This window comes from Tenrec ecaudatus, chromosome 17, assembly GCF_050624435.1.
Source record: "Tenrec ecaudatus isolate mTenEca1 chromosome 17, mTenEca1.hap1, whole genome shotgun sequence".
Classification (NCBI taxonomy): domain Eukaryota; kingdom Metazoa; phylum Chordata; class Mammalia; order Afrosoricida; family Tenrecidae; genus Tenrec; species Tenrec ecaudatus.
The window spans coordinates 63248734-63257231 of NC_134546.1; the positions used below are offsets into that span (position 1 = coordinate 63248734).

General features: G+C 47.2%; 1 pseudogene; it reads left to right on the forward strand.

Moving 5' to 3' along the window:
• The first annotated feature begins 840 nt into the window (after window positions 1–840).
• Window positions 841–1579, forward strand: LOC142430467 (proteasome inhibitor PI31 subunit pseudogene; annotated as a pseudogene).
• Window positions 1580–8498: the final 6919 nt, after the last annotated feature.

Consider the following 8498-nt stretch of genomic DNA (forward strand, 5'->3'; position numbering starts at 1 on the left):
CCATTTAGAATATCTTCTGTTAGCAGATATTGTGAATGAAAGGCTAGAACTCATCACATAAATTAGATTTGTAATTTTAAAAGCAAGCTTCCAGATGTAGATGTCATAAAATGTATTTATTTCAGTTCAGGGACAAAATATAAATTTGCTCCATTGAAATTGGAGCACCATCAAACTATCTTTCCCTCAAGTTAAAGCATTCCAAAGAAAAATGGTAAAATTTCTCAATTCAATCTTGCCCACCACCAAAGCGCTCATTACTTAATTTGTTTATCCCCTCCTCTGCTTTTGAGAGATAAATGCAATTATTTTCTTGTGTGAAATGTCTGAACTTTATTGAAAGCTTTGTTTTCAATGCCCGAAGGTTTTGAAACCTTTGTTTCAAATATGTCCAGATGCACTGAGTATAGATTTTCAATTGCTTTTGAACAAATTTTAGAGGACTCATTTACAAAATGCTCATGTTCCTTTTGGAAACTTAAATGATTTACAAAATAATTCTTCAAATGCCAAAACATTTGAAAGCTCTATTGATGACAGCAAGAAGGAAAGAATGTACACAACCATGCACTGCCATGCTGAGCTACATTACACTCTGTGGTAAAGAAAAAAATAGCAATGTCTTTACTTAAATTTAAAGACAGGATTTGTTTTTTAATCCTGTCTCTGTTTAAGATTTGGTATTTTGTCCATCATGGATTTTTTGCGTGTTAATTTTGGTTTTTAGAAGTAATTGCATTGAGGCAGAGCCAGGACTATGGAGTCATTCCATCTCGGAGGGAAGCTGACCGCACTCACGACCCTTTTCCCCTCCTCCCGCAGAAGAAGCTGCTGGTGCCCATGGTGGGTTTTGAGATGCTGTCCGCCTTGGCTGCGCCAGCCATCACCTGCACACAGGGAATGCTCATCTGCTTCCTGCACTGGGAAGTGGTGACACATGGCCACCACAGCCTAGGTGCCAGCGACCAGTCAGGTCCCAGCGATAAGAAATCAGAACTGTTGCCAGCTGGGTGGAACCCCAATAAAGACCTCTCTGTCCTGTGCTGGATGGTGGCAGACTTGGCTTTGAACTTGGGGGATTATATCGACGCAGAACCCCTGGGTGACTTCCACAGGACCTACAAGAACAGTGAGGAGCTTCGGTCTTGAATTGTGTCTGGGATCATCACAACTATCCAAGACTACTGGGACAAGGCCAGCATGGGTTGCCCTCACAAGGAGTTCACACCTGCCACTGACAGAGATGGACCCACTGCGGATCCTCCCACAGCACCCCCACACCAGCCGACAGCCTCCCTAGCATGATCCTCTGGGTCCGTTTTCTGGGTCCCTTTGTGTGTCAGCAAGGTGGCATGATCGTGGATTCCCTGAGATCTGGCTTCCCCAGAGCACTTGTTAACCTGTCCTCGGGCCTCCTGAACCAGCTTCCTCCTGGTTCAGTGACCCCAGGAGCATGCTTTGACCCCTTTGGGCCCAATGGAACCAGCCTGTCTGGACCTAACCCAGACCACCTCCCCCACTGGGCTATGATGACATGTACCTGTGCAGGCCTCAAGAATGTACCATCCCAGTGGCATAGGGGGAAAAGCTACTGTATACAAACATTTGTGGGGTAAAGACTTTGTAGTATGACAGAGACCAGACCAAAACCAGGGATGCACATGGTAGACAATGGTGGAGGAGGTGGGGAAAGGAAAACAAAAGGATGAATATAAGGAAGAAAAGGGTAGTGGGGTCATGGGGCACTAATCCACCCAAGGGGAGGGTATTGTTTATATCTCCACAGGGAAATTGAGAGCAGACTTCAACCCAGTGCCACAAGGTGTGAATGCAATATCCCGGCGTGGAGGAGGGAACCAGTGGAGAGGTCTGGGAGGCTGGCCTCAGCACCATAAATTAAGTGGATTCCTGCCCCTCCCCCGAAAAGAATTTGTTTCAAAGGACGACATTGACTGTGCAGCTCCGGGAGATGGACATAACTGATCAGAGCACACGGGAGCAGATGAAGGGGCAGAAGGAGAGAGTGGAGCACAGCCTGGCCCACCAGGCCGTGAGGATGATGTTCCTGAGTAGAGCAGCCAGTCCACAGAGAGAACAACATGGCTGGCCCCACTATGAGAAATGATGCCCCTCAGTGGCTAAGGGCGATCCAGGGGACAGCACTGGAGACACAGTGTAGGAATTGCACCTGACCTGATCCCACCACACCGAGGCAAAGCACTGGAGGAGTGCAGCGGAACAGCAAGGGAATGGAGTGGCAAGGTCCCCAGGGAATGCTGAAAGTGGACTTTGGGGCCAGGGCGTGGTGCCCCAACAGACTGGACTGGAAAATGCTCCTAAGGGCCAGCAAACGATCCCTGAACTAACTACAAGCTTTTCTTTTGTGAAGTGTTTTGTTTTGTTCTTTGTCAGTGGTTTGTTTTTGTTGTTTTGTTGTCTGGTTGTATACTGTTGCTTTGTTTTCCTCTGTCTTGTTTTCGTGCATGTTAGTGTCTCCACGGGTCTGTCTGAATAGGACAGGCTGGATGAACTATCTGGAGGAAAACGAACGGGACCGACAGTTCCGGGAGGACTTGGGGTGGGGGATAGGGGGGGTAAGGAAGTGGTGTTAACAAACACAGGTACAAGGGAACAACATGGGAACCCAAATGGTAGAGAGGGGGAAGTGGCAGGTCTGGTGGGGAATGATCAAGGGTAAGGTTGCTTAGAGAAGAGGTATACTCTAGCCCAGGTGGCGACGAAGCATGGTAGTAGGGCAGGAGGAAAGTCAAGGGAGATGGAGGAAAGAGCTAGGAGTCAAAGGGCATTTATGGAGGTCTAGACAAAGACATGTACCTGCAAATATATATAGGAGGATGGGGAAATAGATCTATGTGCCTATATTTATAGGTTTAGTATTAAGGTGGTGGAAGGACCTTGGGCCTCTACTCAAGCACTCCCTCAATGCATGAATACTTTTCTTTTATTAAATTTGCACTCTATGATGCTCACTCTCCCGACACAACGGCTGGAGCCAAAGTGGATGAACAAGTAAATGTGGTGAAGAAAGCTGATGGTGCCCGGCTATCAAAAGAGATAGTGACTGGGGTCTTAAAGGCTTGAAGATAAATAAGCGGCCATCTAGCTCAGAAGCAACAAAGTCCACATGGAAGAACACACCAGCCTGTGTGATTGAGTGGTCCCGAAGGGATCAGTTATCAGGCATCAAAGAACAAAAAAATCATATCATTGACTGCACACCTCCATGATAGGATCGCTGAAGACAAATGGGTGCATAAGCTAATGTGGTGAAGAAAGCTGATGGTGCCCGGCTACCAGAAGAGATAGTGTCTGGGGTCTTAAAGGCTTGAAGGTGAACAAGCGGCCATCTAGCTCAGAAGCAAAAAAGCCCACATGGAAGAAGCACACCGGCCAGTGCGATCACGAGGTGCCAAAGGGACCAGGTATAAGGCATCATGCAAAAAAGATATTAGTGTGTGTATGTATGTGTGTCTATATATGTATATGTATATATGTATATATATACACCATATTGAATGAAGGGGGAAGTGCAGAGTGGAGACCCAAGGCCCAAGTGTTGGCCAATGGAGATCCCCTCACAGAGGGGTTCAGGAGAGGAGATGGGTCAATGAGGGTGCGAGGTAGTACCGATGAAGAACACAGCTTTCCCCCAGATCCTGGATGCTTCCTCCCCCCAATTACCATGATCCGAATTCTACCTTGCAGGGCTGGATAGGGCAGAGGTTGTACACTGGTGCATATGGGGGCTGGAGGCACAGGGAATCCAGGGTGGATGATACCTTCATGACCAGGGGTGTGAGAGGTGATGCTGGGAGAGCGGAGGGCGAGTGGGTTGGAAAGGGGGAACTGATTACAGGGGTTCACGTGTGACATCCTCACTGGGAGAGGGACGGCAAGAAGGGGCGGGGGAGGGAGACTCCGGATAGGGCAAGATATGACAAAATAACGATGTATAAATTACCAAGGGCACATTGGGAGGGGGGAGCGGGGAGGGAGGGGAAAAAAAAGAGGACCTGATGCAAAGGGCTTAAGTGGAGAGCGAATGCTTTGAGAATGATTGGGGCAGGGAATGTATGGATGTGCTTTATACAATTGATGTATGTATATGTATGGATTGTGATAAGAAGTATATGAGCCCCTAATAAAATGTTAAAAAAAAAAAAAGAATGTACCATCCCAGCCTTCCCTCCACTCACCTGGAGCTTCCACTGTTGGCCTGACCAGCAGCCCTGTTCTTGTGGGCTGGGTTTGAGGGACCCTATCCATGTGTTTGCAGGCTGGTTGGGATTGTCTCCCTCGCCCTCCCAGAGCCACAACACCTGCTGCAGCTCGCCACCTAGCTGTGTGTAGGTCCCAGGGAGATGTCTCCCACCACCAGCTCCTCCCCACCTCCCTGGAGTGACTCCGGCCACGTGTACCCGTGACCCAGCACAGCGCTATGAGAACAGAACGCATTTTGGATGTTATTCTTAAGAACCAAATTTCAATACAAAAACCCTGTTGTCAGTCCAAAAAAAAAGGGTATTTTCATTAAAATATGTATTTTGGTTACTGAGTCGTTTTATATTCAACATCAGCTTAGTCACAAAAACAGCGTAGTATAATGATTCTGTATGGCTATATATTTTGACAACTACTGGCTTGTTTTCAATGGATATAAAACCTCTGCTTGCTGTACCATGATTGTGAATTATATGTGCACCACACCAATTCCAAGTTCATTTATGCTCCATGGGTTTCCTAATTGGGTATGAATATTGTTTCCCCTTGATGCTTTGTTTTACCAAGCTCCGTATTCATTTGGTGCTGCCGACACAAATAATTATGTTTTCAGAATTGAACGGTGTACAAGCATATTCACAATGTTCAATGTTTCACCCTCACCTGAAGAAGCTTCCAGGAGATTTGACAAGATTCCATTAGTTTTCTTAGTCATCTCCTTACCTGACTGTTTTCTGCTTCAGATTTTTCATTGATGCCATGGGTTTTGATTAATGAAAGGTGTGTTGCATCAGAAGTGTTTCTGTCATGTGGTTACAGCATATGGATTCTGATACGTGCAATGTGGGAAACGTGAGAGGTGGTGTAAAATGATGTTTTATCCCTCTGTGTTTGAGGGGGTAGGGTTAGTGAGACATGTGTGTCTCACTTCTGCACTGCCTTCTAGTTCCCTTGACAGGTGGACACAATTATGACCTTGTTAGGTGCTGTCTACTTGGTCCCGACAGAGCAACTCCGTGTATAACAGAACAAAACACACCCCCAACCTGTGTCAGCCTCACAACTGTTATGTTTGAACCCACTCTTACAGCCTATATCAATCCATGTCATCAAAGGTCTGCCTCTTTCTTGCTGCTTCTTTGTTTTACCATGCATGGTGTCTTTTCCCAAGAACTGGTATCTCCTGACAACCTATGCAAAGTACGTGAGGCACTCTCACCACCCTTGCTTGTGAGGAGCGCTCTGCTGTAGCTGTTCCGAGAGAGATCTGTTTGCTGCTATGGCAGGCCTGGGTACTTTGAATAGTCTTTTCCAGCACCATAATTCAAACGTAATTTAGGGCGCCTTGAAATGGAGTATTTGTGTGAAATTGGAAGAATTAAAAAATAATAAAAGGCAACATTCAAATAATGTATTAAAAAACCAAAACACTGCCATAGAGTACATTCAACTCACAGTGAACCTGTAAGGAAACTAGAACTGTCCTTTGGGTTTCTAAGGCTGTCAGTCTTTCTGGGAGCAAAAAGCCTCATCTTTCACCTGAGGACCTGGTGGGTTTGAGCAGATGTGGCAGTCTGCTTCTATAGAACTCTCTAGAGTACAGCCTCGAAAAATCCTACGGGGCCTATGAGTTGTAATAAACTCAGGGGGCCTTGGGTTGTTTGAGTTACTTTGGTAAGATGCACTAGACTACGCACATAGGGTTAAAGCCAAGCAGGACACCTCCACTCAAACCAAACTCACTGTCTTCAAGTTGACTTCCACTCAGAGCGACCCTACAGGACAGGGTAGGGCTGCCCTATAAGGTTTCTAAGACTATACATCTTTCTGCACACGAACTGCGACATCTTGCTCCCTCTGAGTAGCTGCTGTTTCACCCACTGGCCTTTTGGTTAGCAGCTAAGCTCTTAAGCCCTTGGCCTACCAGGCCTCCTCTTGGTACACCCCATCTATTAAACCTAAACAATAAAACAAGGCCAGTGTGGACAGCTCTGGTCCTTGTAAAACACTCCCGCAGGCAGCGTGCAGGCGCGGGACACTTCCTCTCTTGCAGTGGGGAAAGTTTTCAGACGAGGGAACTTTTTCCCCAAAGGTGTTTTCTAGTTGTCTTGGGACTCGATTGGTCCTTGGAAATGCATTTCTACATCAGTCTGGGAAGTGAAAATAGGGGCAGGGAAATAGAGAAAGAACAGGAACAGGACCCCCACTGTAAAGTATTCGTTTGGAAACCGTTTTGAAGGGAAGGTTTTTATTCATGTTCTGGACACGATCTGCACTTCAGCCTCAAAAACACCGCCGAGGTGGGAGAGTTGATCCCAGGGGCCTGGCTCCGAGCCGACCAATGTCTGCTCACGCACCCCGCATGTGCTTCTGATTAAGAGTGCGACTTGGCCATTTGAAACTGTAAGTCACCTTCAATTGCTATCATAGACATTCCTACAGTGGGTGGAGCAGGTCCAAGCAACAAGAGCAGAGGGAAAGAAGGCACCGGGAGCCTGTTTCAGGGACTTCACTGTATCTCAAAGTCCAAACTCGTGGCCACCCTCCAGGCCAGGGTAGAGCTTCCCCTGTGGGTTCCCAAGAATGTACATCTTGATGGGAGTAGAAAGCTTTGTCGTTCTCCCTCCAGATAGGCTGCTGGTTTCAAATTGCTGACCTTGCAGTTAGCATTGCAATACATAAGCTCCGTTCTCTCAGAAGACAGAAAAGCTGAGCTGACATGGTTAAGCATCCTCTTTGGTGCCATACCTTTCCTATCTTTGATTTTGATGATCCTTTGGGCATCCCTGTAAGATAGAGTAATTACCCTATTTTATAGGTGAGAAGATTTCAGCTCAGAGAAGTTGAGCAACAGACCCAAGATCCCACCTACCTGGCTGGCCCACATCCTCCTTGCCTCACCCTAGGCATTCTTCCCAATGCAGCCAGAGTGATCTTTTGATCTTTAATGGTGGAAACCAGACATTAGAAAGTGTTTGCCACATCTCCCTTCTCACACGCACACTGTGCAGTTAGATTTTATGCCAACTTGTCCATGCGTGGATGCGAAGGGTGGAGTTCAACCTTCATGAGGGTGTGGCCTTTTAATAAGAGAGAAATGGTGGGCCCCCCAGCACCCTGCCATGTTCCACTGACCTGTGGTGATCTCCCTGCATCCTGCTTCCCCTTTCCGTATCCCCAGCCTACAGCCATTTGAGTCTGAAGAGGGCCCTGGCTAGCATCGGACCAGGATGGACTTAAGTGGGGTTGGACTACCTTGCCTTCTTAGTGTATGATATGCATGTGAGTGTCACCGGTCTTGTTTCTCTAGACAGACCGCCTACACAAACACCTGAGTGGCATTTACTTACATTCACCATGCATGCAATCCTCAGCACCAGCCATTTCCAAGTCTTCCGTTACCAGAAGGATCTTCTTTAGATTTGATCCCAAGCATGATGGCTGCTCTTAACCCTTCAGCATGTTGGGTACCCACATGTACCCACTGCGGGGACAGAAAGATCAAGATCTCACCCTGGCTCCTGCCTCTCCCACCTCACTTGGCCTTCTGCTTCTGCCATGTTGCCCTCTAAAGTTGTGTGCTAATACTTAGCATAGAATCCTCAGTCCTACTGCTCCCCTACCCAGAATCCCCCATTCCACTCTCTTCCCCTAGGGAATTCCCCGATCTTTGGATTACAGTCCAAGTGTCACTTCTTGTCCTCAGCTTGCTGCCTGTGAGATACACCAAAACCAAACCAGTTGCCGTCAAGACCTCCCTGACTCAGCAGCCAAGTGCATGTCTAAGCAGAATTGTGTTCCATTGGGTTTTCAACAGCTGGTTTTCCTGAGGCTGTATTAGTCTGGGTACCTTAGAGAAACAAATCCACAGACACTCATGTAGAATGGAGAGTTTTATATAAAAGTTAGGTGCACATCAAGAAAACATCCCAACCCAGTGCTGCCCAAAGCTACAAGTCCAACATTAACCCATTAACCTATATGTCCAACACCAATCCACAAAGTCCTCCTCTATCTCACAAAACAGACACTATGATGCAGGAGGAAAGCCAAGTCAATGAAAGTGTAAGCATCTCAGTGTTGGCAGGGGTCTCCACAGGGATGCTCCAGCACCCAGGGTTGCATTGGGGTAGTAGAGCCATGTGGCTTCTCCTAGGAGATATCTTGCAGGAACTCAGCCTTGTAAGCTGAAGCAGGGAACTGCTAAGGCAGCTGCACCCTGGTCCAACCTTCACAAATCAAGAGAGCCGAGAACT